General features: G+C 36.3%; 1 protein-coding gene across 14 annotated transcripts in view; it reads left to right on the forward strand.

Annotated features, from left to right (window-relative positions):
• Window positions 1-19,388, forward strand: part of DTNA (dystrobrevin alpha) — a 385,407-nt gene that overhangs the window by 153,764 nt on the left and 212,255 nt on the right. The window contains exon 1 of one of the 14 annotated variants that reach the window (XM_063077111.1): window positions 8,254-8,274. The exons of the other annotated variants lie outside the window; for them this stretch is intronic. The gene's annotated coding sequence lies outside the window, so the exon portion shown is untranslated. Of the gene's footprint in view, window positions 1-8,253; window positions 8,275-19,388 lie in introns of those variants that run through there. 14 annotated transcript variants of the gene reach the window in all.

The raw sequence follows: 19,388 nt of genomic DNA on the forward strand, positions 1-19,388 counted from the left end.
TTCTCTTTTGAAATGTCATTACAACGACTGTGCTCCCACTAAAAGTTGACCTTTCAAGACATTTAGGGCTGCTTCCTTCAGATTCTCTTAGAAGCTTTGTCCCAACTGTGAGGCTTTGCTCAAAGATCAGTCAAATAGCAGGCATTTAACTTTAGGTTAGATTCTTGAGGGTCTTTAAAACTTGCTCCAGATTATATTGTATTTCTGTTTCCCTTTGTCTTTAAGAAATGAATTAAGTAAGTTGCATTAATTATCGTGGAGAGTTGTATGTGTGTTAGTTGTGTGCACATGCAAATATATCTAAAAAGTGCCCAGATATTTACCCTTAAAAATATTTGTATTGGAAAACAGACACATGAAAAAAATGCTCAATATCACTAAACATCAGGAAAATGAAAATCAAAACCACAAAACCACACTGAGATATCATCTCACTCCAGTTAGACTATTATCAAAAAGATGGAGAATAACAAATGCTAGCAATGATGCGGAGAAAGAGGAACCCCTCTGCACCGTTGGTGGGACTGTAAATTAGTGCAGCCATTATGGAAAACAGTACGGAGTTTCCCCAAACAACTGCAGATAGAATTGCTATAAAATCAGCAATCCCACTGCGGGGATATACCCAAAGGAACGGACATCATCATGTCGAAGTGATACCTGTACTCCCAGGTTTATTTGCAGCTCTATAGAGTTGGAACCAACCTAAATGTTCATTGACAGATGACTGGATGAGGAAAATGTGGTGTATATACACAATGGAATACTACTCTGCCATAAAGAAAGAATGAAATTCTGCCGTTTGCAGCAACATGGATGAACTTAGAGAAAATTATGTTAAGTGAAACGAGCCAGGCACAGAAGGAGAAACACTGCCACATGTCCTCACACTTAAATGGGAGTTAAAAAATAAACAAATAAATAAGTAAAAGATACAACAATCACAATAATTCATCAAACTTTCAAAAGGAGAGAACAGAACTGAGGCCACCAGAGGTGGGAAGGGGGGAGAGGTGGAGGGAGTTAGTGAGAAATCAGTAAAAGAGCCACAAAAAATTATTCCATTTTGTGATGTTGAACATAATAATTACCCTGATTTGAACATCACATATTGCACACAGATATTGATATTCAATGCTGTACTCCACAGATACGTAAAATCAATTATGTTTCAATTTTTAAAAAGGAAGGAAAAATATTTTTATGAAAAGGTAAATTTTGGACCAGGTCTAATATCTTGCTAGTGTAGTACTGTTAGTTCTGTTTTAATTTTCCAATGTAATGTTTCTGGAAGTAGTCCAGATATTGTAATAGTGGTAAAACTTTATCCCCGAAGCCAGTGTTCTACTCTTTCAGGGTTAGTTCTAGTGGTTCAGGCCTTTATTAGAGATTCTTTGGAGATAAGAACACTCTGTACAGAGGACTGGAAATCTGATGCTTCTGAATTCCATGCTGCTCTCCTCCCCATTTGTTCTTGGCTTACAAATTGATCTCTGTCTGTATTTATCATCTTGAAAAATGGACATCACAGTGATTTCCCAGAGGTATCGAGAGGGCTGTTTCAGTGTTTATCAATCAGCTTTTAAGATGATATGGGTAGAAAAATTTTATGATCTTGGGAATTGATATGTCTGCAAAACGGGTGCTGTGTGTAGTAAGAAAGCTGTGACGGGCTGGCACGTTCCCTGCAGGGACATTATATCCACAGTCAGTGAAGTGCTTCTGGGAGGTGCCCGCCCTCGTTCTAAACATAGAGCCTCATTTCTGGGACTCCTCTGGCAATGACATTACATGTGTTAAATGTTGCTTCAATTTTAAGTAGTTTATTTGAATAATTTTCACCCCAAATGCACTCTTTTGAGCTTCAAGTAAGTAGATAAAATATTTTGATGGCCTATTGCTCCCTGGGGAAACAAATGGGAGAAACTGTGATTTTTACAAAAAATGTTTTGGTTCTTTCTGCCAAACACATTGATGTTTATAACCTTATTTTTTTCATTTCATATCTATTGGGATATCCTTCACTTTTTCTTTGACTATACCCTAGATTAATTTTAACCTACATTCTGTTTTAGATTTTTTTCAAAAATCTTTAAAATCATTTCTTTTTTTCCCTTACTTCTTGTCACATAGCCACCTTACTTCAAGATTATGCTATATGTGATCCAAAGTATAGAAAATCAAAGGAACCTTGTCAATCTACCTTGTTGTTCTGACTTTAGTTTGTATGTGGAAGCAGAATAAGAATATAAAAATGGCATAAGTTTGGTTCAATTCCAAGGTGTTACTTATAATTCCAGGCAGGTATTTGCATACTTTATTTATTCCAAAACTGGTACTTCTTACCCTAGCAAAAAATAAAATAAAATAAAATATAAACACCAGAGCTCAGGACTCAAAGCCTTGGATAAAGTCATTTACGCAGGAGAATTTGATAGTCAAAGGAGTCTTACATTTATTCTGAGATTTCCCATTGCACACATGAGCCACGCAGATCCCTCGTTACATTGCACTCTGGCCCCTGGTGCAGAATGTGAAAACGCTGACTGCCTGAAAGCAAAGTGAAGAGGAAATTTGACTTGCCAATATTTTCTGCCAAAACACTAAATAAGAACTCTAAACAGCAAGACCATGGGTCAGGTGAACTCTTCATTTCTGCTTCAAGGATGAAGTTCCAGTTATGCGAATCAACTGGAAATAGTGAGAGGGGTGTTTGTGTGCGTGCATGCACGTGCACAAGTGCGTGCTCATGCGTGTTGTTTTCCCTCCTTGTATACACCAGCTTTGTTCCTACTTCTCTCCTTGGGACATATTCTTTTTATAGACATGGAGGTAATTAAATCCCTTCCTTTTTAGACACTCTCAATCATCTTTTGGATTTGGAGCCAATATCTCTACTTCAAAATAGAATGAAAATTCAGTTTCTTAGCCTGCGGCACCCTTGGTCACTCTGTTAGCATTCAGGGAGTATTTACTGAGCATAGAGAGACACTATAGTAGGTCCATATGGCACAGCTGCTACAGTGGGTGTTTATGAATATCTGTTCTAATGTCAGTAAAGATCACACAATTAGTGCATTGAATCAGACACTTGATCTTGTTAAAGCCATATTTTTTCTATTATGTTGGCACCAAGAGATGTATTGTCAAAGAAGTTACACTTTTTACCATCAGATTAAGAATTTACCTCTAAATTCTAATGTACATCAGTAAATTATTATAGCTCTATGACTCATGAATCATTTGGATGTTTAAAAATTGTTTTCTATTCAACCGACTCCTAATAATCATAGTACATCTTTTTAAGGACCTTAAACTTACTTCTTTAAGCTATAATAGATTTCCAGTGGGTAAATGTATTGTCATCTTTTCCAAACCATTCAAAGCTTTATAGACTTTGCATCTTTTTTAAAACAGAATGCACTATACGTTTTTAGCCTTTTATACAGCTACCTGCCTATTCCCCTTATACACATCTTCATATACACATCTGTGATCTGTGGCGTCCAGAACTGCAAGTGGTATTTAAGGTGTAGACACAATGTTTTTGTAAAATGATTTTAAATAAAAAAAATTTTATTTATGTATAATTGTGTTTTTGATTTTATTTCCTTATTAGCAACACCTTCCTAATAAGATTATTATGAGGATTAAATGAGATAATGCTTGGAAAGAATTAGCACAGTGCTTGGCACAGTAAGCACTCAATAAATTTTAACTGTTACTATTTAGTTTTATTTTATAATATTTTAGTGACCATACACCATGTGTCAGCCACTTTTATTTTTTAAATCGTAGTTTCTCCTCATCAGTAATGTGGGATATGCTTTAGTCAGATCCACCTTCCTAATACCCATCTCTGATCTCGTTTGTTTCATTCCACAAATGCATTTAACAAATATTCCAGGTATAAGCTAGGTACTGAGACTACAGCTAGCAGATAGGCAAGTTCTCTGCGTTCAAAGGGCCTACCATAGACAGAGAAGACTGGTAATAAACAGGTAATTACAATAAGGTGCAACAAGAACTGCAGAATCAGTGGGGCGCTAACCTAGTACAGGGAACCAAGGTAGGCTTCCTGGAAGAAGTGATGTTAAAGCTGAGACCTGAAAGTGGAGTTAGCCAGACAGAGGGGCAGGAGGAGGGCAACAGAAGAAAGATCACCAGAAGGGATGGCATGTGTAACACTTGGAGGTGAGAGAAAATGCTGTTTATTGAGGAATTGAAAGAGATTCGGCCTAAGTGAAGATTGGAATTACAGACAGATAAGGTCACGGTTATGGGCAGGCACCAGAACTAAGGAAGCCTTAAGATTCATGTGAAGAAGTTTAGACTTTATCCTGCAATCTGCTCTGAAATCATCAGTGGCTTCTCTTCATCCATCTAATACCATCCAGCCTTCTTAGCTGGATTCTGTATAATTTGACTCTGTCCACCTTTCCTATTATTTCCCCACATACCCGCCTACCCACTGATCCTCCATGCCCAACTGTTTGCTTATTTCCTTGACTGGAATGTCTTTCCTCAAATTCTGTGATTCAATTCAGGAAGCAGTTGCCGAGTAACTGGTATGTGCCAGGCATTTTGAACTGTCATCCCTTCAATCTCTTTTCATTCGTTCATTCTGTAAATATTTATTAAGCACCAACATATAGAAAGGGCACTGTGCTACTTTTCCAGCAATAGTTTAAATGACACTTCAATGAAGGCCCCCAGATGCCCCAACTAGCATAATCTCTTCTACTTTTTTTCATCCTCTGAAATTCTAATATCCTAAATGTGCCTCTCCTCTGACTCCTGCCACTTTCTGTACTGCATGATGGCTAAATACTTGCAAGAGTCTGAAACCTCTATGAACTATCTGTGCTCCAGGGGGCTGAATCCAGGTCCAATTTGTCATTGTGTTTTCCATAGTTCATAAGCTTATATTAGTCTGGGATCTGCAGTGTTTATAATAAATATAAACATGGGTGAATACATTTTCTGAAATTGGATAATATTAACCTTATCTTGGTACTTCCTAATGATATACATTTCCAGGTAGAGCAATTAATTTGCTTCAAAGTGATTGATTAAACCTGAATCTAGTATGATTTCTCTTAAAAGTTACTATTTCTTACAGGATTCCAAGATTGACACAAAAACCTAATAGGTGAATGCTATGTAATTAATAATTCTGTATCTAAAGCACATGAAACTATATCATCTCTGCTATCAGCTCTGTACTGTGCATTTACTCATGCTTTGTGTATATGCTTATAATCATGGTAAACCAAAAAAGAAAAAAAATACAGTAGACTTCTACCTGTTGATTACTAACTAAAATTCTGCCTCGCCTTTAGCTTTTCTGTTTTATGGTTCTCTGCATGGATTTATAGCTAACACTTTTAGTGATTACTTCTGCATTTCCTAGGCTCACCAATCTTACTTCTGGAAAGGTTCCTTAATTCACAGTGAATACTAGGGTGGAATTCTGCTTGTCTTCACAGTGAATACTGTAGTTGAGGCTTGATTCTCCCCAGTGTATTACTGGTCTATTTGAATAAAAGGACAAGGAAAAACTACATAACACTAAGGAATTTTTTAAAATATCACTGAGGAATCAGTGTTGAACTATCAGATGGCTTTGAACTGGAGACTCACAGTATATGTCTTCAGGTACATTGTTCCCTTCAGCTTGCTTGTCTCTGCCCATGCTTGCTAATGCTATTTGAGTTTTATTTGTAACTCGAGGACTTTTTACTTGTAATTTGAGGACTTTTCCTTGTCAACCATTTCAGATAATCTGCTAAAGCCAACATTCAGAGTATCCTTCTGAGGGGAATTCTTGGGAGGGTGATGACTTCTCAAAAAACTGTGGATTTATTTACAGGCTTAGGTGTTCTCAGTAATTCACCTGGTCACCTGACCCTCTTCTGTAACTGACCGACTGTCTTACAGCTGTATTACTGCTATTCTCAAACCACTGATATGGTAGAGCCATTGTGAACTAGCAGTGAGGAGATTTTCATTTTAGAAATGACACTTTAGAAATGTCACTATGTCCCCATTTCTATTTAGTTACTTCCCACTCTTTACCCAGGTTGATAATCCTACAGCAGTTACCAGTTATGGAGTGACAGTTACTTTTTGGAACAATACATTCATCATATAAATCAAACCTCAGGATTACTCTAGGTAAGCACTATCGTTACCCTTACATTAAAGGGGAGGAGACATCTTTGGAGACAGCGAGCAGCAGCTATAAGCCCACACTCTTGGTCACTATGCTGCACTCCTGCAGCTTGTCACTGTTCACTCAGAGCACATGCGGTACATTAATACCAGCTGGAACAAGGCTCAATTGTGAAAGTTAATCTCTTGGGTACATTCTGAAGACAAACCTCATGTGCTAAACCCAAATGTAGATTTTGGGACTTATCTTCCATGTGGGATAATCTATGTTTCACTATATATGTATTTAGAAAGTTGACTGTAAAGCCCCTAAAGAATAAAAATAATAATAATAATAAAGAATTCTTTACTAATATACATAATTTTTTTCAGAATCCTGTAGCATGCAAGCAATATATGATATTCTATTACTCAACCAGGCAAAAAGAAGACCCCAGTCTACATAGAGAGGCAAGTCAACTGCTGGGTCCAAGAGGTGACATTCCCACACTTCACCCACCCACTCAAGGCCTTCTCTGGAGTAGTTATGGGAAATAAGCATCGCCTCCCTCTCTCTTAAACAGTCGATGGTACTTTGGAGTTAGGAGAAGATTAACATCGCCCAAGCATAACTCAGATCATTCCAGTCCACCAAGCCTACCTCCACACCTCCATTTTCCTGCCTAAAGAATCCTACCTGTTTCACTTTATCCTATAAGGCAACAGTAGTTAAAGGCATACGTAAGCAGGTGTTTGTGAGTATTATGTTCTTTATTAGCTGTTACTAAATGAAAAGGAAAAGCTCATATATATAACAGACTGTCATGCATTTTGCCCGTTTATATCAGTTTATTCATATGTTTTCCCTTTTTATCACAGAAATGTTATAGGTATTAATTTTATAGGTATTAAAATTTTTATCGCAGAAATTTGTATCACTTTTTAGCACAGAAATTAAGTATAAGTATTAATTTCTAAAAATATCCAAAGGGTCACTACTCAGGATAAATTATGTTCTCTTTTCTATAACTACTTAGATTCACTTTCCATATTTGCATAGTCTTATTCTTATTTTAATAAGTAATAATAAATTAATTTTTCTGGCAGTTGGATTGCCAAAGTCTTATTTTAGCCAAAGAACTCAATGTATGTAAGTACAGTAAAACTCTTATTTTGCTAGAGTGTGAATGGTCAGTCTTTTCAGGAGTCATTAAATTGACATGACAGGTTCTTTGAGAAAAAAGGCAATGTTCCTTTATACAGACAAATTAAGTCTTCATTTTATTTTATTCTCAAACTTGTCAACTTTCACATTCTAACCTTTTAAATGAGCAAAAAAGAGAGGGTTTACACACATACAGACCTGCACATGTTTACACATAGACACACAGAGTGATATTTAATTGTCAACTGCTTCTCTTACAGATAAAAGAATCATATTATATGAATGGATTTTATGTTCTTGGCAGTAATTCTGTGGTTTCCAGAATCCCATTACGAGATGGCTTATATCATTATCAAATTTTACCATAGTTTATAAGTTCTTTTCATTATAGTTACAAGTTCCTTTTATTTCTTTAATTAGATGTATCTCAGTTGTGATTTTATTTCCAATTTAAGTGCTGCTAAACCCTAAGCACAAAACACAGACTGTCAATCCTAGAATAGGTGAAGTAAGCCATTCAAACCCTTATTCGACCATTATGCATGGTATACACGCCAAAATATAACTCTGTACCCCACAAATACATACAATTATTACGTGACAATTAAAAAATAATTTTTAAAAAAATCAAACAAATGATTTATCTCGATTAAGTCAGTGAAGGCTATACAGTTTGGATTTTGTCTTCTGTACCGCGTCCTGCCAAGAATCACGTTTAAAGAATAGAGTGGCTCTTTTACCTTAAATGCCTGGGAATTATATCATTTTTCTTCTTCTCTTAAGGGCAATGAGATGCTAAGAGGACTTTAAATGAGCTGCCAATCACTATTAACCCCTTTCTTGTTCAACTTCCAGGTCAGGAGCAATCCAAAGTTGCTTTTTCCTCTCATATTGAAGTCCTCCAAGCCCTGTCAGGTTTCCCAAATCACATTTTAGAGATGTCACAGGCTTCAATGGTATGATTTTCCTTTGTTTGGTTTCTCTGAAGGAGTTTCATAGTATTTTAGAATATACAGGATTCCTTATTTTTATTACACTTCATGGTTATAAAAATCTAGAAGAGAACAAAAAATTCTAATTGTTAGATGTTGAAATGCTTTTTTTAAGATACTATAATGAAGTTTTCTAAAAATTTAGAGAAATGAAGTCAAGTCTGCTCTACATAATCTTTCCATATTTGCATAGTCTTATTCAACATCTTTTTATTTTATTTTATTTTATTTTATTTGTCATTTTTTCGTGACCAGCACTCAGCCAGTGAGTGCACCGGTCATTCCTATATAGGATCCGAACCCGCGGCGGGAGCGTCACCGCGCTCCCAGCGCAGCACTCTTCTGAGTGCGCCACGGGCTCGGCCCTCAACATCTTTTTAACTGCACCTCTGGAACCGCGTAATATAAGGTTTTTGTTCTATAAACAATGTAAGCTTGTCCTCGATTGCTTAATCTTTTGTTGCTTTTGTATATTTTCTAAATATGGACAGTTCTTTTGCATGGCTCAGAAACACTTGTCAAGAATTTAGATTAAAAAAAACTTGTCAAAAAATGAAATGTGATATGAATCAGCCAATTTCCTTTCATATCCAAGACGGAAAGATTTAAAAAACAATTACTATAGAGTGGTAGAAGTACTTCATCTATTTTCATCCCTTATATAAATGTTTGTACTATAACACGTAATAGCTTTTCTTAATGAGAAAGCAAAAATATATGAAAAATCATTAGAATACTGACCTGTTAATTTTTCTATAAAACGTTTCCATAACTTTAAATGGACATCAAATTTTACATATATCACTCTCCATTTAGAGAAGGAAGAAAACTAGCAGCAATTTTAGGGGAGCCTGATGAATCATTCTCCAATAAAACCAATAACCCTCCCCCTCAAAACCCAGTCTCAATTTTTGAATTTGAAGGACAAAACTAGATTATTTATTTGAGAAGGAGGGGACGTATTGCATGGCTCTGAATGAGAAATCATCTGAGGAATTTCAGCCTTTCTTCCAACCAGTTTAGCCGTGTGCTCTGCCACCTTTTTATTGCTAGATACACCTTTGGACAATTGTCCAGAATGGCCTAGCCACCGTTAATGAAACTTCTGCTTAGCTGTTTGTTTTCCAGCTGTGCTCATAAAAATTAAAGTCAACATTTAAAGTTAAATGGATGAAGGAAATTTAAGCATCAGGGGTGAATGACTGTGGAGCCCCAAATTGGCATCTCTTCAACTCTAGGACTCCAAAGTCTTCAAATTAGACGTTGGCTGAGAAGACGATGAAGGAAACTGGGTGATGCAACTGATTCAAGGATTGAAACTACAAAGGGTGGAGCAAGGTGCAGGAGAAAGGCTGCTGGATCATCTCAACACTAGCCAGAATAAGACGATAATTTAACAGAAGTAACAAATCAGACTCAAAGCGCAAAGAACACACTCAGGCAGATCTAGAAATTATAATTTGTTGTTAATGGATTTAAATAGCCAAATGAGTATCCAGATTTTGCTTTTATCAAAGTCCTTATGAAGTGAAAGTTTTAGCCCAATGTCTTATGATACAATCTTGAGCACCAAAACCAAATCAGTTTTGAGAGTATCCGAGTCTAAAACAGAACTGAAAAGTCCGGAGAGCTACACCAATTGATTTCTTTCTCTTTTTTTTTTTATTATTATTATTTTTTTTAATTTTATTTTGTCGATATACATTGTTGCTGATTATTGCTCCCCATCACCAAAACCTCCCTCCCTTCTCCCTCCCCCCCTCCCCCCCAACAATGTCCTTTCTGTTTGCTTGTCGTATCAACTTCAAGTAATTGTGGTTGTTATATCTTCTTCCCCCCCCAGTTTTGTGTGTGTGTGTGTGTGTGTGTGTGTGTGTGTGTGTGTGAATTTATATATTAATTTTTAGCTCCCTCCAATAAGTGAGAACATGTCGTATTTCTCTTTCTGTGCCTGACTTGTTTCACTTAATATAATTCTCTCAAGGTCCATCCATGTTGTTGCAAATGGCAGTATTTCATTCGTTTTTATAGCTGAGTAGTATTCCATTGTGTAGATGTACCACATTTTCCGTATCCACTCATCTGATGATGGGCATTTGGGCTGGTTCCAACTCTTGGCTATTGTAAAGAGTGCTGCGATGAACATTGGGGAACAGGTATACCTTCGACTTGATGATTTCCATTCCTCTGGGTATATTCCCAACAGTGGGATAGCTGGGTCGTATGGTAGATCTATCTGCAATTGTTTGAGGAACCTCCATACCATTTTCCAAAGAGGCTGCACCATTTTGCAGTCCCACCAACAATGTATGAGAGTTCCTTTTTCTCCGCAACCTCACCAGCATTTATCGTTCAGGGTCTTTTGTTTTTTGTTTGTTTTTGTTTTTTTTTTTTTAATTTTATTTTGTCGATATACATTGTAGCTGATTAATGCTCCCCATCACCAAAACCTCCCTCCCTTCTCCCTCCCCCCCTCCACCCCAACAATGTCCTTTCTGTTTGTTTGTTGTATCAACTTCAAATAATTGTGGTTGTTATATCTTCTTCCCCCCCCCCCCGGTTTGTATGTGTATGTGTGTATGTGTGTGTGTGAATTTATATATTAATTTTTAGCTCCCTCCAATAAGTGAGAACATGTGGTATTTCTCTTTCTGTGCCTGACTTGTTTCACTTAATATAATTCTCTCAAGGTCCATCCATGTTGTTGCAAATGGCAGTATTTCATTCGTTTTTATAGCTGAGTAGTATTCCATTGTGTAGATGTACCACATTTTCCGTATCCACTCATCTGATGATGGGCATTTGGGCTGGTTCCAACTCTTGGCTATTGTAAAGAGTGCTGCGATGAACATTGGGGAACAGGTATACCTTCGACTTGATGATTTCCATTCCTCTGGGTATATTCCCAACAGTGGGATGGCTGGGTCGTATGGTAGATCTATTTGCAATTGTTTAAGGAACCTCCATACCATTTTCCATAGAGGCTGCACACATCAAGTCTCAATAAATTCAAAAAAATTGGAATTATCCCATGTATCTTCTCAGACCACAATGGATTAAAACTAGAAATTAATAACAAACAAAACTCTGGAAACTATACAAACACATGGAAATTAAACAGCATTCTACTTAATGACATATGGGTCCAAGAAGAAATCAAGCAGGAAATCAAAAAGTTTATTGAAACTAATGAAAACAATGATACATCATACCAAAACCTGTGGGATACTGCAAAAGCAGTATTGAGGGGAAAATTTATTGCATTAAATGCTCACTTCAGAAGAATGGAAAGATGGCAAGTGAACAACCTAACACTTCACCTTAAAGAACTAGAAAAACAAGAACAATCCAATCCTAAAGTTAGCAGACGGAAAGAAATCATTAAGATCAGAGCAGAACTGAATGAAATTGAAAACCAAAAAACAATTCAAAAGATCAACGAATCAAAAAGTTGGTTTTTTGAAAAGATAAATAAAATTGACAAACCATTAGCATGGCTAACAAAAAAAAGAAGAGAGAAGACTCAAATAACAAAAATTAGAAATGAAAAAGGCAATATTACAACTGATTCATCTGAAATACAAGGAATCATTCGAGACTACTATAAACAACTATACGCCAACAAATTTGAAAATCTGGAGGAAATGGATAAATTTCTGGACACACACAAGCTCCCAAAACTGAACCGTGAAGACGTAGAAAATTTGAACAGACCAATAACAATAAAGGAGATTGAAGCTGTTATCAGAAGGCTCCCAACAAAGAAAAGCCCAGGACCAGATGGATTCACAGCAGAATTTTACCAAACATTCAAAGAGGAATTGACACCGATTCTTTACAAACTATTCCAAAAGATTGAAATGGACGCAAATCTGCCAAACTCATTCTATGAAGCAAACATCATCCTGATACCAAAACCAGGTAAAGATATAACCAAAAAAGAAAACTACAGGCCGATATCCTTGATGAATATAGATGCAAAAATCCTCACTAAAATACTAGCAAACAGAATACAGCAACACATACGAAAAATTATTCATCACGATCAAGTGGGATTCATCCCAGGGATGCAAGGTTGGTTCAACATACGCAAATCAATAAATGTGATACACCATATTAATAAACTCAAACACAAGGACCATATGATCATCTCTATAGATGCTGAAAAAGCATTTGATAAAGTTCAGCACTCGTTCATGACAAAGACCCTCTATAAGTTAGGTATAGAGGGAAAGTATCTCAACATAATTAAAGCCATATATGACAAACCCACTGCCAATATCATCCTGAATGGGGAAAAGCTGAAAGCTTTTCCTTTAAGAACAGGCACTAGACAAGGATGCCCACTCTCACCACTCCTATTCAACATAGTGTTGGAAGTACTAGCCAGAGCAATCAGAGAAGAGAAGGAAATAAAGGGCATCCAGATTGGAAAAGATAAAGTCAAACTGTCCCTGTTTGCAGATGACATGATCCTATATATCGAACAGCCTAAAACCTCTACAAAAAAACTGTTGGAATTGATAAATGACTTCAGCACAGTAGCAGGATACAAAATCAACACACAAAAATCAGTAGCATTTCTTTTCTCCAATAGTGAACATGCAGAAGGAGAAATCAAGAAAGCCTGCCCATTTACAATAGCCACCAAAAAATAAAAATAAAATAAAATACTCGTTCAGGGTCTTTTGGATTTTAGCCATCCTAACTGGGGTGAGATGGTATCTCAATGTGGTTTTGATTTGCATTTCCTGGATGCTGAGTGATGTTGAGCATTTTTTCATATGTCTGTTGGCCATTTGGATATCTTCCTTAGAGAAATGCCTACTTAGCTCTTTTGCCCATTTTTTTTATTGGGTTGCTTGTTTTCTTCTTGTAAAGTTGTTTGAGTTCCTTATATATTCTGGATATTAATCCTTTGTCAGATGTATATTTTGCAAATATTTTCTCCCACTCTGTTGGTTGTCTTTTAACTCTGTTAATTGTTTCTTTTGCTGTGCAGAAGCTTTTTAGTTTGATATAATCCCATTTGCTTATTTTTCCTTTGGTTGCCCGTGCTTTTGGGGTCACATTCATGAAGTCTGTGCCCAGTCCTATTTCCTGAAGTGTTTCTCCTATGTTTTCTTTAAGAAGTTTTATTGTTTCAGGGTGTATATTTAAATCCTTAATCCATTTTGAGTTGATTTTAGTATACGGTGAGAGGTATGGATCTAGTTTCATTCTCCTGCATATGGATATCCAGTTATCCCAGCACCATTTGCTGAAGAGGCAGTCCCTTCCCCAGTGAATAGGCTTGGTGCCTTTGTCAAAGATCAGATGGAAGTAAGTGTGTGGGTTGATTTCTGGATTCTCTATTCTATTCCATTGGTCAGTGTGTCTGTTTTTATGCCAGTACCATACTGTTTTGGTTATTATAAAGAGGTTATTATAAAGAGGAATTGACACCGATTCTTTACAAACTATTCCAAAAGATTGAAATGGACGCAAATCTCCCAAACTCATTCTATGAAGCAAACATCATCCTGATACCAAAACCAGGTAAAGATATAACCAAAAATGAAAACTACAGGCCGATATCCTTGATGAATATAGATGCAAAAACCCTCAATAAAATACTAGCAAACAGAATACAGCAACACATACGTAAAATTATTCACCACAATCAAGTGGGATTCATCCCAGGGATGCAAGGTTGGTTCAACATACGCAAATCAATAAATGTGATACAACATATTAATAAAGTCAAACACAAGGACCATATGATCATCTCTATAGATGCTGAAAAAGCATTTGATAAAGTTCAGCACTCATTCATGACAAAGACCCTCTATAAGTTAGGTATAGAGGGAAAGTATCTCAACATAATTAAAGCCATATATGCCAAACCCACTGCCAATATCATCCTGAATGGGGAAAAGCTGAAAGCTTTTCCTTTAAGAACAGGAACTAGACAAGGATGCCCACTCTTACCACTCCTATCCAATTGATTTCTACAGAGCCCATTTTGTTCTTCTATAAGACTGGAAAAGGAAAAGACATTTCTCAGCATCTTTGACAGTGCCCTTTCCTCCTTAGTAAAGTGGCCAGAATAAAATGATCTATGATCAATGCCTTTTCACCCCTGGACCCAGAGCTGAGGCCTATTGGCAATTCAGGGTAGAATGTCATTCACTGCTATGGCCTATGTTCCACCATTTTTTTGGCTGAAAGAACTGAGTTCTCCAAATTAGCACCCTAGATAGAATTTTGTAGCCTGCATTTTTTAAATGGCCACTACCTTGGCCTCCCTCCTATTCCTTTCCCACACACGAGATTGGGGGGTGGGGGGCAGGGAGGGTGTTATACTGCAAGGAGATATCAACTATCTTCCTCTAAAGCAGCACTGCTCAATAGAAACACAATTCAAGCTACATAAGTAATTTTAAATTTTCTAGTAGCCACATTAAGAAAATCAGGTGAAATTATTCAAATAATATATTTTATTTAGCCCAATATACCAAAAATATTATCATTTCAACACATAATCAATATAAAAGTTATTAATGAAATATTCATTTTTGTACTATATCCTTGAAATCTGATGTATATTTTTCATGTTTCATTTGAACTAGTCCCATTTCAACTGCTCAAGAGCCACACGTAGCCAGTGACTACTGGGTTGGACAGTCCAGGTCTAAAGCATGTCTCCTTCTTAGTGCAACAATATCCTATTTGAAATGCCTAGCTCTGGTATTTCAGCTCTCAATCTGAACATGTTTTCCTTTATAGAAGAAATCCATATGTGTAAATATTTTAACCTAGGTTCTAAAACATACACACACAAATTAACATCAGGGCTTTAATGAGCTATTCAGATTTCCTTCTAAATAAACTTGAAAAATAAAATATTTCTTCCACTAGAGCCTTCTGAAGGGCATGTGAGCCTCCTGTCTTGTGCATTAACTCGTCACCATATTTAGTGTTGTCAGAGCTGCTGATTCACAGCCATGAGTGGCCTTGCTGCCCCTGATGTTTGTCTGACAGAATGCCAGCAAAGGCTGCCTACAGCCTCTGAAAAGCTGACCTTGTAACAACTTCCACATTCTTTTGGCTGCTTTTGCTGACACACTCTCAACTGAAAAACTGTTTTCAAAACAAAAGTATAATGAAGTATTGAGCTTCTAAAAGCAATTGTATTTCAGTTCATTAAATCATCTGAGTGTGTCGAGGAGGGCAAAAAAGCAAAGAAATGAAAATACACAGGGAAACGTCCTTGAAAGTTGATGTTTGAGCTAGCAGCATATAATTCTTGGGGACATTGTTCTAAGACAACATGTGCATCCAAATGAAACAAAGTTGGCATGAGATCTATTTTTTTTAACTTTTTCAAAATCATTTATTAGTTCGTACTACTGAGAAATTTTAAATTCTATTTACTTTTTTTAAAATTGAAAAATTTATTCCATTCCTCACCCTAAAAACACTTTCCTCAACAAAGCTTCTAAACAAGGATATAGGATGCTCTTCATTAATTAATAAGTGCTAAGATACTACTAAATACTTAAAACAGAGATCAAATTAACAATAGTTACTAAATACTGCTCTTAGCTAGTACGTAAGTTGATTATTCACTTTATACTCATCTTTATACATAAAACTCAATGGATACCTTCCAGCCACAGCATGTACTGTTGGCCCTGCTTTCTGTTAGAGTACAAGTTTTCAGATTCTTCTCTTTTCCTGATTAGGTCTAGAACCCTTGTGTCTTCAAAGTCCACCATACTTGAGCTGAATTCCCTGCTCCGTCTTTCTGTTACCTGTTACCTCAGAGTCTAATCTACACTGACATTAAAATTACCTTGTGGTTTACATTTCACGTATCATAGCCAGAGTCTGTCTGGCTTATTTTAGTGAGATGACTGATGAGTTTCACAAAGATGAAAGTTTTCAATAAACAGAATGAACCAGCACTCAGCTAGTTGTTTTGGCATGTTCTAACCACTAGGGGGAGATAGAGGTTCCTCTCTATCCCCAACAGCCACCCTCTCTGCCTCAAGTGGAGTGGTAATAACGTGCACAGTTTAACGGTCCATGAGATTAAGAAGGGATATGAAATTGTATTTTTGGAGAAATCCAAAATGTGGCAGCTTGCAAACGCTGCCAACGTATTTTATTTGGCCTACCCATTTTGAGGCAACATTTATAAATTTGAAGATTTGATGTAAAAATCTGTATTTCCACCCTGAACTTGAAAATAGGAAGATGTGGCCACACTGGATCCATGCCTCTATGTGGCATAGTCACAGGCCACACATTATTCATTTCAACTCCATCGCTACAACATTTTATTTTTCCAACACCGAGACTAAATATTATGTGTTGTATATCATCAAGTTTGCATTGATGTTTCCTTATTGTTAAGAACTGAATTTTTCTTTTTTTGTATTTAGGTCTACATCAAAAGTGATAAAGAGAAAAAGGCCAAGCAAACCTCTTATAATTTCAAGTAAAATGAGAGAGAACATATTTCTTTGAGGCAGTAAAAAAATATTCGTAAGGGTGAAATATGCAGGCACAATGGGCCTGGGTCTGCTTGACTTAAACTCACCTAATTCCACCATTGATTGTCAGTTGGACATCGCTATGAGCTTAGAGTTTTCTAGCACTCACTCAGTCTCTGCCAAATCTCTGCTTGTGAAAGTGCAGCTCACATGTGTATGCACATGGTCATACACACACACACCTCCCTCACTCGTTATTGAAGCAAACACCCTCTTTCCCTCTTTTTTTTTTTCCCCTTGGAATCCATTTCCTTGAATGCAGTTTTCCCCATAAAGTGGTAAAATCTGGAGGACTGAGATTAGGGCAAGAGCAAATGTTCCAGAAAAGACATTTCCCAAGTGTTTGTTCTAGGCCTTGTGCAAAGGGGGTCTTGTGATCTAGTTTTTTGATCATAGCATAAACCCTTGGTAATATCTGCTTTCTAAACATGGTGTGGCAGGCAGCAGATCAGGGATTGGGAGATCCTGGGTCCCAATCATCATACCATCTCTCATTTATCACTAGCACTAGCTACCATGAAATGTCCCTCATGACTGACTACACAGGGATTTGCAAAATCAGCATACAAAGAGCATAATATTAACCTTGTTAGCAGGAAGAAAATAAAGATATCTGTATGTCGCTGGTACAAAGGAAATGTAAAACTAAAATTTGGATTTGGTTAAGATAAACAAATTCCAGTAAACAGCCAATATTCTGATTTGCTCATATTATTGCTTCTTAATTTCAAAAAGAAGCAATAATGTAAATATTGGTATTTATAGTTAATATCTGTTGAGTTTACTGTGTGTCAGGCACTGTGCTAAGTGATCTCCTTTAATCCATAGGAACAACTCTGTAAGGTAAGACCTGTTATTATCTCTATTTTAGACATGTGAAAAATGGGGCTTGGTGATTAAGTAACTTGACCAATATCACATTCGGATTAAATCAGTAATGAGGTAGGATTTACCTGTGGCTTTGTCCAACCTCAGAGCTTTCGCCAAACTGCCTTAACATATTCCCTTCCTTGTAGAGCAATGGTTTTCAAAGTGAAGCCCCCAAGACACTTTCAGGCGGTTCTTGATGTGAAAACTATTTTAATAATAATTCTAACATATTATTTGTCTTTTTCACTCTGGGACAAATCGCTAATGGTATAAAAGTGGTGGTGGGTGAAACTGCTGGAGCCTTATTACAATTGAGTTAGCAGCACCAAACGCTACTGGTAGTCACCGTATTCCTTACTCCTGTGCACTTAGAGTGAAAAACAAAACAAACAGGCAACAACCGGTACAAAAAAAGTTTTATTAAATCTTGAAACTTTAATACACATTTTTTTAATATTCAGTGTAATATTAAAAATGGAAAGTATGCATAATGCACTTTTGAAATGTATTGAGGTACCATAGTTGTCTCCAAGCATGATTGTCTGGGGTGCAAGCTGGACTAGCTACTTCTTTCATAGAATAACACGTTTACTTGAAAGAACAACTGGCAGACAAACTCTGATTCTTCAGACATGGGTATTCAGCAAATATTTTCTTGAAAATGAATAAAGTGAGCTTGTCACTTGAGAAAAGGCAACTGACAGAGATTTCTGACAATGATAAAATTCAAACTTTCAAGTAGGAATCAGAATTTTGGAAAGTTTCTATCTGCCACTATGAGCTTGACAGCTTCCCAACACCTAAAATACTTTTCTGATGAGACTGATGGTGATATTAACAAAAGTGATTTTTTTGATACTGAAAATGAAATGTGTCAACATTTGGAAGATCTGCAGCACTCAGTAAATCAAGACTTTATAAATAACCAATTCATGATGTTATAAAATTATATATAAGTAAAAAAAAAAAAAAAAACTATACCAAGTATGGGACAGATAATGGATTTCAATGCAATGGATTATGCAAAGTTCATTAATATGGGCTCAGACTGCAGTCCACACTGCAATTCACTTTTAAGGAACAACCACTTGTTGAATTCCAGTGTCATATCAAAGAAAAATACACAATAATTTCAAAGGCTGTGAAAGTACTCTGCCATTTCAAACTGCATGTGTGTGTGAGTCTGGAGTTTCCCCATAGTCTCGATATTGTTCAGCAAAACAACAGATTGCTATAGATTTAATGCAGAAGCAGATATGAAAATTCAGCTATCTTCTATTAAGCCAGACAGTAAAGAGATTTCCAAAAAGCCCTTACTTCTCACTAAAAATTTGGTTTTGGAAAATATTTCTATTTTATTATTTATCTTACATGTAATAGGTTTATCATTTTTATGTAAATAAATTTATAGATAAATATTTTTAAATTTTCTTAAGTTTTAGTTTCTAGTTTGGTAAATATTGATAGATACAACAAACATAAAGAAAAGATCTTTGGGGTCTTCAGAATAAAAAGTTTGAGAACCTCTGTTGTAGGGTATAGTATCACTTGTTTTAACCCCAAAGTAGCCTGGCAATTTATTGATATCAAATCAAATGATATTTCTTTTATCTCCATTTTCCAAAAAGGCACTCATGCCCCCTGAGTCAGATGAAAATAAGTCAAGCT

Source organism: Cynocephalus volans, chromosome 13, assembly GCF_027409185.1.
Source record: "Cynocephalus volans isolate mCynVol1 chromosome 13, mCynVol1.pri, whole genome shotgun sequence".
NCBI lineage: Eukaryota > Metazoa > Chordata > Mammalia > Dermoptera > Cynocephalidae > Cynocephalus > Cynocephalus volans.